Raw genomic sequence first — 8,436 nt, forward strand, 5'->3', positions numbered from 1 at the left:
CAATCCTTACTATTCTGCAGCCCCCGTTGGTGATTTCCAGGCAGACAGGGTCTGGAGTAGACCTCTAGCAGTCCTACAACAGAGGGGCCCGACTGTTAGAAATGGCTTCAACATCAACAGAAAGGATATCCACTCAGAGACCCCATCCAAAAGTCACCAACTTCAAACACCAAAGGTAGATAAATCCACGAAGATAGGAAGGATCCAGCACAAAAAGGATGAAATCCCCAAAACCAGAACATCTCTCTTCCTTCAAGGGATCACAACACCTCACCAGCAAGGGGACAAAACTGGATGTAGAATGAGTTTGATGAATTGACAGAAGCAGGCTTCAGAAAGTGGGTAATCACAAACTTCTCTGAGCTAAAGGAACATATTCTAACCCAATGCAAAGAATCTAAGAACGTTGAAAAAAGGTCAGACGAAATGCTAACTAGAATAACCAGCTTAGAGAAGAACATAAATGACTTAACAGAGCTGAAAAACACAGCATGAGAACTTCATGAAGCATACGCAAGTTTCAGTAGCCAAACTGATCAAGCAGAAGAAAGGATATCAGATATTGAAGATCAATTCAATGAAATAAAATGTCAAGGCAAGATTAGAGAAAAAGGAGTGAAAAGAAATGAACAAAGCCTCTAAGAAACATGAGATTATGTGAAAAGAGCTAATCTATGTTTGATCAGTGTACCTGAATGTGACGGAGAGAATGAATCCAGCTTCACTCTTCAGGATATTATCCCGGAGAACCTCCCCAACCTAGCAAGGCAGGCCAACATTCAAAACCAGGAAACACAAAGAATACCACAAAGATATTCCTCAAGAAGAGCATCCCCAAGGTAAATAATTGTCAGATTTACCAGGGTTGAAATGAAGGAAAAAATGCTAAGCGCAGCCAGAAAGAAAGGTCGGGTTACCCACAAAGGGAAGCCCATCAGACTCACAGTGGCTCTCTCAGCTGAAACCCTACAAGCCAGAAGAGAGTGGGGGCCAATATTCAACATCCTTAAAGAAAAGAACTTTCAATCCACAATTTCATATCCAGCCAAACTAGGCTTCGTAAGAGAAGAATAAATAAAATCTTTTATGGACATGCAATTGCTGAGAGATTTCATCACCACCATGCCTGTCTTACAAGAGCTCTTGAAGGAAGCACTAAATATGGAGAGGGACAACCAGTACGAGCCACTGCAAAAACATACCAAATGGTAACGACCATTGACACAATGAAGAAACTACATCAACTAATGTGCAAAAAAACAGCTAGTATCAAAATGGCAGAATCAATTCACACATAACAATATTAACCTTAAGTATAAACAGGCTAAATGCCCTAATCAAAAGACACAGACTGGCAAATTGTATAACAAGTCAAGACCCATCGGTGTCCTATATTCAGGAGACCCATCTCATGTGCAAAGACACACACAGACTCAAAATAAAGGGATGGAGGAAGATTTACCAAGCAAATGGAGAGAAAAAGAAAGCAGGGATTGTAATCCTAGTCTCTGATAAAATGGACTTTAAACCAACAAAGATCAAAAAAGACTCAAAAGGACATTACATAATGGTAAAGGATCAATGCAACAGACGAGCTAACTATCCTAAATATATATGCACCAATACAGGAGCACCCAGATATATAATGCAAGTTCTTAATGACCTACAAAGAGACTTAGACTCTCACACAATAATAGTGGAGACTTTAACACTCCACTGTCAATATTAGACAGATCAATGAGACAGAAAATTAACAAGGATATCCAGGACTTGAACTCAGATCTGGACCAAGCGGACCTAATAGACATCTACAGAACTATCCACCCCAAATCCACAGAATATACATTCTTCTCAGCACCACGTCACACTTACTTTAAAATTGATCACATAATTGGAAGTAAATCACTCCTCAGCAAATGCAAAAGAACAGAAATCATAACAACCAGTCTCTCAGACCACAGTGCAATCAAATTAGAACTCAGGATTAAGAAACTCACTCAAAACTGCACAACTGCATGGAGACTGAACAACCTACTCCTGAATAACTACTGGGTAAATAATGAAATGAAGGCAGAAATAATGATGTTCTTCAAAACCAATGAGAATGAGACACAATGTACCAGAATCTCAGGGACATATTTATAGAGAATGTGTCTATGGAGAAATTTATAGCACTAAATGCCCACATGAGAAGCAAGGAAAGATCTAAAATAGACACCCTATTGTCACAATTAAAAGACCTAGAGGAGCAATATTCAAACAAATTCAAAAGCTAGCAGAAGACAAGAAATAACTAAGATTAGAGCAGAGCTGAAGGAGATAGACACACAGAAAACCTTTCAAAAAATAAGTAAATCCAGGAGCTTTTTTTTTTAAAGATAAAATAGACCACTAATCAGGCTAATAAAAAAGAATCAAATACATGTAATAAAAAATGATAAAGTGGCTATCGCCACCAATTCCACAGAAATACAAACTACCATCAGAGATTACTACAAACAACTCTATGCACATAAACCAGTAAATCTACAAGAAATGGACAAATTCCTGGACACTTACACCCTCCCAAGACTAAACCAGAAAGAAGTTGAATCCTAGAACAGACCAATTACAAGGTCTGAAGTTGAAGCAGCAACTAATAGCCTACCAACCAAAAAAAGTCCAGATCCAGACAGGTTCACAGCCAAATTCTATCAGACGTACAAAAAGTAGCTGATACCATTCCTTCTGAAACTATTCCAAACAATACAAAAAGAGGGAATCCTCCCTAACTCATTTTATGAGACCAACATCATCCTAATACCAAAACGTGGCAGAGACACAACTAAAAAAAAAAAAAAAAAAATTTCAGGCCAATATCCGTGATGAACATCGATGCAATGATCTTCAATAACATACTGGCAAACCAAATGCACTAGCACATCAAAAAGCTTATTCATCACGGTCAAGTAGGCTTCATTGCGGCCATGCAGTGCTTGTTTAACATACACAAATCTATAAACGTAATCCATCACATAAACAGAACCAAAGACACAGATCACATGATTATTTCAATAGATACAGAGAAGGCCTTGAAAAAATTCAACAGCTCTTTATGCTAAAAGTGCTGAATAAATTAGGTATTGATGGAGCGCATCTAAAAATAATAAAAGCTATTTATGACAAACCCACAGCCAATATCATACTGAAAGGGCACAAACTGGAAGCATTCCCATTGAAAACTGGCACTAGACAAGAGTACCCTCTCTCACCATTCCTATTCAACATAGTATTGGAAATTCTTTAGGCAAGAAAAAGAAATAAAGGGTATTCGGTTAGGAAAAGAGGAAGTAAAATTGTCTCTATTTGCAGATGACATGATTGTATATTTAGAAGACCCCATTGTCTCAGCCCAAAATATCCTTAAGATGATAAGCATATAATGGAGCATCTTCCCACTCCATCCCCTTTTCCAGTTCCCCATCCATCTCAGCAAAGTCTCAGGATACAAAATCAATATGCAAAAATCAAAAGCATTCCTATACACCAACAATAGACAAACAGAGAGCCAAATCATGAGTGAACGCCGATTCACAATTGCTACGGAGAATAAAATACCTAGGAATACAACTAACAAACGACCTGAAGGACCTATTCAAGGGGAACTATAAATCACTGCTAAAGGAAATAAGAGAGGACACAAACAGATGGAAAAACATTCCATGTTCATGGTTAGGAAGAATCAATATCGTGAAAATGGCCATATTGCCCAAAGTAATTTATAGATTCAATGCTATCCCCATCAAACTACCATTAACCTTCTTCACAGAACTGGAAAAAAACACCTTAAAGTTCATATGGAACCAAAAGAGCCCACATAGGCAAGACAATCCTAAGCAAAAAGAAGAAAGCTGGAGGCATCATGCTACCTGACTTCAAACTACAGTACAAGGCTACAGTAATCAAAACAGCATGGTACTAGTACCAAAACAGATGGTCTGTTCCAGACCAATGGAACAGAACAGGGGCCTCAGAAGTAATGCCACACATCTACAACCATCTGATCTTTGACAAACCTGACAAAAACAAGCAATGGGGAAAGTATTCTCTGCTTAATAAATGGTGTTGGGAAAACTGGCTAGCTACCTGCAGAAAGCTGAAACTAGACCCCTTCCTTACATCTTATACAAAAATTAATTCCAGATGGATTAAAGATTTAAACATAAGACCTAATACTGTAAAAATCCTATAAGAAAACCTAGGCAATACCATTCAGGACATAGGCACAGGCAAGGACTTCATGACTAGAACTCCAAAAGCAATGGCAACAAAAGCCAAAATAGACAAATGTGATCTAATTAAATTTAAGAGCTTCTGTGCAGCAAAGGAAACTCTCATTAGAGTGAACAGAATGGGAAAAAATGTTTGCAATATAACCATCTGGCTAAAGGCTAATATCCAGAATCTACAAAGAACTAAAACAAATATACAAGAAAAAAAAAAAACATCAAAAAAAAAAAAAAAAAAAAAAAAAAAAAAAAAAAAAAAAAAAAAAAAAAAAAAAAAAAAAAAAAAAAAAAAAAAAAAAAAAAAAAAAAAAAAAAATTTTTTTTTTTTTTTTTTTTTTTTTTTTTTGAGAAGGAGTTTCACTCTTGTTACCCAGGCTGGAGTGCAATGGCGCGATCTCGGCTCCCCGCAACCTCCGCCTCCTGGGTTCAGGCAATTCTCCTGCCTCAGCCTCCTGAGTGGCTGGGATTACAGGCACGCACCACCATGCCCAGCTAATTTTTTGTAGTTTTAGTAGAGACGGGGTTTCACCATGTTGACCAGGATGGTCTTGATCTCTTGACCTCGTGATCCACCTGCCTCGGCCTCCCAAAGTGCTGGGATTACAGGCTTGAGCCACCGCGCCCGGCCCGAACAGACACTTTTTAAAAGAAGACATTTATGTGGCCAACAAACATGAAAATATGCTTATCATCACTGGTCATTAGAGAAATGCAAATCAAAACCACACTGAGATACCATCTCATGCCAGTTAAAATGGCAATTATTAAAAAATCTGGAGACAGATGCTGGAGAGGATGTGTAGCAATAAGAATGCTTTTACACTCTTGGTGGGAGTGTAAATTAGTTCAACCATTGTGGAAGACAATGTGGCTATTCCTCAAGGATCTAGAAATAGAAATGCCATTTGACCCAGCAATCCTATTACTGGATATATACCCAAAGGATTATAAATCGTTCTATTATAAAGACACATGCACACATATGTTCATTGTGGCACTGTTTACAATAGCAAATACTTGGAACCAACCCAAATGCCCATCAATGATAGACTGGATAAAGAAAATGCGGCACAAATATGCCATGGAATACTATGCAGCCATAAAAAAGGATGAGTTCATGTCCTTTGCAGTGACATGGATGAAGCTGGAAACACCATCCTTCTCAGCAAACTGACACAAGAACAGAAAACTGAACACCACATGTTCTCATTCATAAGTGGGTGTTAAACAATGAGAACACATCAACACAGGGAGGGGAACATCACACACTAGGGTCTGTTAGGGTATGGGGGACTAGGGGAGGGAAAGCAGGAGGTGGGGAGATTGAGGAAGGAGAAATACCTAATGTTGGTGATGGGGGATAGAGGCAGCAAACCACCATTGCATGTGTATACCTATGTAACAGTCCTGCAAGATCTGCACATGTATCCCAGAACTTAAAAGAACAACAACAAAAAAATACATATTCCCTAATTAAACTTTGTAAAGATTTTAAACAATAGATGCCTTACTAATTGTTTCTACACCTATAGCATGTTTATTTTTATATGTTATTTGTATTTTTTTCTCATAACTTGAGTAAAAGGGACACTGGACTTTGACATTCTTGGCCTTGACATTGACTGTGTAACTTAGGGAAGACAGCCATTTTAGGTATTGGGGGGTTTTGTTTGTTTTTTATTAGTACACTAAAGACAGTAAATACTTCATCATGGTTATGTGAGGATCAAGTGAACTGAAACGTACGTGTGCTTTTTAAAAAGCTTTATGTGTGTGAGATAATTGCACTGATGAGGACATAACATGATGACAAAATTTTATTCCTAGATCCAGTCTTTCTACCACCTGAAAAGTCATAAAAGGCACTAGAGCAATGACCATATCATTAGAACAATGAGAAAAGGACAGCAGCCAAATGGCAAGACAATGAACATTCAATTTAAATAAAAGAAAATCTGACTTAAGGGTGGCTGAAGGCAGTGGTGGCAGCCTACTCCATGCCTCCTTGATACACTACAAAACAGACAAAATAATAAAGAAAAATAGACTGTACTTGAAAATCACATCCTCTGCATAACTCTAGGAAAGATGATGTACAATCTTTCAAATCACTCTAATTTAAAAAGGAAAAAAAGTCAAGAATTTCCAGCTTAAAATCTCTCATACTCCTGCCAGACCTTCACCCAAAGTAATGCCCCACTGTGGGGAAAGACACAAACTGAAAGTCTGTGAAGGGGCCCATACTCGAACTTAAACTGCTTCAGGAAAACAAGGTCTTCCCTTTGTCTGAAAAGTATCCAAGTAGATCCAGCTGATTTGGACAGGAGACAGGGAAATACTGGGTAGAATAATGTGGAACCCTGGCCAAGGCCTCAACCTCAAGCCTGGAAACTAGTGGCCCTAAATGGGAATAGGCATTCCTGTTTTCACACCCAAAAGTTGCCCTTTGGCCTGCCATGCCCCACAATCCTGACCCACGTAAATCCCAAACCCAAGGCTCCATGGGCAGATAAACAGAAGAGCAAAGGGGTTGTAGAACAATGTGGCAGACAGAGAAGAGAAGGAGTATCAAGAGTTGTTTGTCAAGAGGAGTTTGTCTGGGGACAGTCAGAGAGGTCAGCTGCTGGACAGCCAAACTCCATGGGAAGATCATTTTCCCATTCCATCCCCTTTCCAGTTCCCCATCCATCCCGCTGACAGTCATCTCCACCACTCAATAAAACCTCTCTATTCACAGTCCTTCAAGTCTGCATGTGACCCGATTCTGCCTGGATGCCAAGCAAGAACCTGGTACCAACAGGGCACTGAGCTGGTTAACACTTAAGCCATCTGCAGACAGCAGAGCTAAAAGACAACTGTAGCACACCCATTGGGGCTTCAGCAGTCACAGGCACCCACCCCTAGATGCCACTTTATTGTTCAAATGGACTTTGGTTCATTTGTTGCAGTGTGTTTAAGAGTTCGTCACAGCCTATGGAGCTGCTAAAGCTGGGAGACGTGATGCCAGCGAGTGTGGCTGCATTGCTTAGAGGGGAAAAAAAATAAGTTTTCATCATCTCAAATACTCCAGTTAATTTTCCTGACTGTGACGAACAGAGAGAACCAGGGTCCTGGGGAATGAGTTCCTATCTTCTTGCAGGAGGATCCAGGGAATGAGGGAGCCTTTTTTAGTGTGAAATACTAAAAGGAGTATCCAGACTTCTTGTAGTGTTTACTGGTCTGGAAAGAGATATCAATAAGATGTGATCTTTAATATGTACAGTCTATAAAAGTTGAATTCATAGAAGTAGTTGGTAAAATGGTGGTTACCAGAGGCAGGGGCGGGATGTGGAGCAACGGATGAGGGAAGGGGAGATTTTCATTAATAGGTGTAAGTTTCAGTTAGGAAGAAAACATTTTGGTCATCTGTTGCACAGCATGGTTACTATAGTTATCAATAATGTAGTATATATTTCAACATTACTAAAATAGTAGATTTTAAATGTTTTCACCATAAAGAAATAAGCATGTATGGTGATATATATGTTATTAGTTTGTTTTAATAGTTCCACAATGTATACATAAATCATCTTTAACATTATCTATTTATTTTAATTGACAAACTAATACATATTTACTGTATCCAACAAATATATATTAGTTGGTCAATTAAATAAATCAATAATGTTAAAGAAAAAAAATCAGGAATAAAATGTGAGTGGTGGTTACTGTTATTAGTGGAATTTTTTTCTCATCCTTTTCTGGAGTCTAATGAGGCACTGGCAACACCTCATTTATTCATTCATTCATTTACCCACTCAAATATTTATTGAACACCAACTAGATGGGACTGGTTATGTTAAGGATACAAATCCTCAGAGGTAATGACAAACAAGAGCAGTGGCTGTAGACTGTGACTAAGTCAAAGACCCAGGGAAAATACTGAGCAGGCAGAGAGAATGTGTCACATACCCAGAACTATAGGGTTGAGCTAGCTGTGACTAACATATGGGAGCGTAGAGCCCAGTGCAGTCTTATTGTGATATTGTGCCAGAATTACTAGTCTTTGCTTTAGTTATTTAGTAATAACTAAAATAAGCAGCCCAGGATAACTAAGATCTGTGTGTAAACAAATGCTTATCTTGACTTCTGTAAACCACTGAAGTAACAAACAGAATGACAAAAGTCC

The sequence above is a fragment of the Cebus imitator genome, unplaced genomic scaffold (assembly GCF_001604975.1).
Source record: "Cebus imitator isolate Cc_AM_T3 unplaced genomic scaffold, Cebus_imitator-1.0 Scaffold19, whole genome shotgun sequence".
In the NCBI taxonomy this organism is placed as follows: Eukaryota; Metazoa; Chordata; class Mammalia; order Primates; family Cebidae; genus Cebus; species Cebus imitator.